The sequence below is a fragment of the Lipotes vexillifer genome, unplaced genomic scaffold (assembly GCF_000442215.2).
Source record: "Lipotes vexillifer unplaced genomic scaffold, Lipotes_vexillifer_v1.1 scaffold99, whole genome shotgun sequence".
Classification (NCBI taxonomy): Eukaryota; Metazoa; Chordata; class Mammalia; order Artiodactyla; family Lipotidae; genus Lipotes; species Lipotes vexillifer.
Window position 1 is genome coordinate 507,822 of NW_006793908.1, and position 3,425 is coordinate 511,246.

Consider the following 3,425-nt stretch of genomic DNA (forward strand, 5'->3'; position numbering starts at 1 on the left):
ACTCTCTCTCTCTCTCTCTCTCTCTCTCTCTCTCTCTCTCTCTTGCTCTCTCTCTCTCTCTCTCTCTCTCCACCTCAGCTCTGGATATACTATAACCTGCTCAGAACAGAAACCCTGATTCTTACCTGAACAGCTTGCAGGCTGAGGGCTGCTCCTCTCTCCGGTCGAAGGGAAAGGGGATCCACTTGGTCTCGTCCGCTCTGTGGTGTCACTGTCACCGCGCTGCAGCTGCTTCTCCAGCAGCCCCAAGCCGACTCTCTGAACCTCCCGGTGGCTGCGGCTCTGTATGGGGAGAGGGGACGGGCCGTGGCATGTACATCAAGTTGCTGGTCCGCCTGCAGACACCGTGCCACAGAGCTGGCTCCCAGTCCCACAGGGCTGTGCGGGAAGCAGGGAGGCAGGCGGGGGACTAATAATGCAGCCTCTAGGTCTCTCTCTGGCCTCGTTGATCTGCAGAGGGGACCTGCCTTAGCGACCCCGCCCACAGGGATGCACGCGAAGCTCTAAGGGCCCCCAACCCTGGGCAGCCAGCGGCAGGCCCAGGGGCACAGAGCTGGTGGCCAGCAGGGAAGGGAGGCAGAGACAGCAGACGGCAGTGGCAGCTCTCCTGGGTGTTATTTTAGCGTGGTTTGTCTTGGGGCAAATGGCTGAGCTGAATGGACTACTAGCCTGTCTGAGCAGATTCCTGTTTATTTTGAGGCCTCAGTTGGCAGGGAAACAGCGGGTCACGGCTCAGAGACACTCCTCTGCAATCAGAAGGCTGCTGGATGAAAGGGAATCCTTTTCGGTTCTGGCATCTGGAATTCCGCACAGGGTGTAGATGTCTGTGTGTGGCGGTGTGTGTGTGTCTGTCTGTGCTGTTTCCATTTTGCAAAGCTGCTCGAGGCAGTGGCCATGCAGTTTAGGCCTGGGGAGGGGCTGCAGAGAGAATATTTCTGCCCTTCCTCACCAGTAGTCAAGCCTGTCCATGCTGAACTAGGCGAATCATCCGGTGGGGATTTCTTCAATGGACCATGGGTGGCATCTTTGTGCCCCTGGCCAGGATGGGGTAACGAAGAGAGGAAGCTGCCTGTACAAATAACTCTTTGGCTACAAGGTGAGGAATGAAACTGGACTGAAAGGATACAGCTCAGGAGGTGTCTTTGAAGAGACCAAATGGAAACATGATTAATAGTTTCTTGTAACTAATGAAGAGTCCTACCTGCTTATGCAGGCATCTGAGCCTGGGAGGTGTCACAGAGTGTGTGTGCAAGCCTGCCCACCTGGTGATTCAGATAGGAGGTACAGATTGACCTGTTGGAATTAGAAATATGCTCACTAGTCTCTCCCTCCTCTGGGAAGCTGGGGGTGGAAAACTGTTCTCCAAACTCATCAGGGAGCAGCCAGGGAGACTTCATGTGCCTCTGAAGGGACAGGCTCAGAGAAGCTCACCTCCTGTGACAGAACTAGAGGCACAGACATCACACAGCTCCGATAATGGATGAGCCACAGATCTCCTAAAAGGGACTTGAAAGGTACAGAAAGAGTTGATTTCTGCAAACTTTATTAATAGGAACCTCCATGATTTGCCACTACCACATATTCAAAGGTCCTAATAATTTGCTTTTTTAAAAATAGTAATTTTCTCGAGCATCTGCACGATTCCAAAGGACCTCTGGATCATAGATGAAAATATTTCGGACAGTCATCTTCTCAATATTGGAGAAATGCTTTGCTGCATGCAGGGGGCAGGTGAACTGTTTTTAACCACATGGAATGATAGATTGTAAAGTTAGGAAACACCCTGAAGACACCGAGGACAGAGATACACCTCAGCGTCTCACCCAGGTTGCCCACGTAGTTTCTAAGTCCTCACCAGGTCTGAAAGCTGGTCTCCCACCTCAGGCTAGCACCCTTGAACCGCCCACACAGGGCTGTTGACCATTTCTGGGCTGCTCAGCATCTCAGGGCTCTGACTCCCTCCTTCCTGAAGGAGATTCATGAGGCTTTCCGAGCCACATCTTTCCTGCAAGCCAACATGATTATTGTGACAATCAAATGTGCCCAAGCATGTGATAGCACCTTGAACACCGGTAATGCAAGTGCAAGTCGTTATTTTAGTGTTACTTCTCCATTACATCTAGCTGTGAAATGCTGTTAAAAAAAAAAAAAAAAAAAAAAACCAAAAAACCACACAGCTCTCAGGCAAATACAACCCCTAGCTACTGATATAAACCAATTTCTTTATTACATATCAGGTGTTGTTCGGCAATGTTCCTGTCCAAATACTGGGAACTGGTTCCTCAGTTCCTTAAAGTACTTACTGTAATATAATTCTCCTTGATATTGAATTTTTTAATGTTTCGGTTTAACTTCCCTCAAGTTCCATATTTATTTCAACTTCCATGTTGAAATGGAAGTGTCTAGATTTATCATTTTTAAAAAATTTATTTTATTGAAATACAGGTGATTTACAATGTTGTGTTAATTTCTGCTGTACAGCAAGGTGATTCAGTTATACATATATATATCCTTTTTCATATTCCTTTCCATTATGGTTTATCACAGGATATTGAATATAGTTCCCTGTGCTATACAGTAGGACCTTGTTGTTTACCCATTCTCTATGTAATAGTTTGCATCTGCTAACCCCAAACTCCCAGTCCTTCCCTCTTCCACCTCCCCTCCCCCACAGCAACCACAAATCTGTTCTCTATGTCTGTGAGTTTGTTTCTGTTTCATAGATAGGTTCATTTGTGTCATATTTTAGATTCCACATATAAGTGATATCATGTATTTGTCTTTCTCTTTCTGACTTATTTCACTTAGTATGATAATCTCTAGGTCCATCCATGTTGCTGCAAATGGCATTATTTCATTCTTTTTTATGGCTGAGTAATACTCCATTGTGTGTGTGTGTGTGTGTGTGTGTGTGTGTGTGTGTATACCACATCTAGATTTATCATTTAAATAATATATGTTCAGATGCTTGGAGTCATGAGACATGATAATGTTAATACTTCCTGGCCCCTCTGTTATTTAGCATGGGAAGGGACAGGATGTTTCCTAGTTTAAAAGTCTGGCCTCAGAATAGCCTTCCAGCTCTGGACTAGGAAATAGTCCATGGAAATAATAGCTGTTGAAGCCACTTTTTAAGCGTTCACAAGATGCTAGATCCTATAGAGAGTGTGTAACAGAAACCATATCTTCCCTCAAAGCGTTTAGACGACTTTTAAAGCCATTAAAACTATTTAAGGTGTTTGAGTGATTAAAACTTTATATGCGTGCTTACTAGCACTGCAGAGGGTGGATCTGAGAAAGGAAGAAAATGACAGATTTCGAGGACCAACAAAAGTCCTAGTAGAAGCCGGGTAGGTTTATCCACAGAGGTGTGGCCTTGGCCGGAGTCAGCCACGTCTAGAATGTTCTGGCCGGTGCTGTAGGTG

General features: G+C 46.3%; 1 protein-coding gene across 1 annotated transcript in view; it reads right to left on the minus strand.

The window, feature by feature from the left end:
- FGF1 (fibroblast growth factor 1) overlaps positions 1-445 on the minus strand; it is a 95,494-nt gene extending 95,049 nt beyond the window's left edge. The window contains exon 1 of the mRNA XM_007466854.1: positions 126-445. The gene's annotated coding sequence lies outside the window, so the exon portion shown is untranslated. The remainder of the gene's footprint in view (positions 1-125) is intronic.
- Positions 446-3,425: the final 2,980 nt, after the last annotated feature.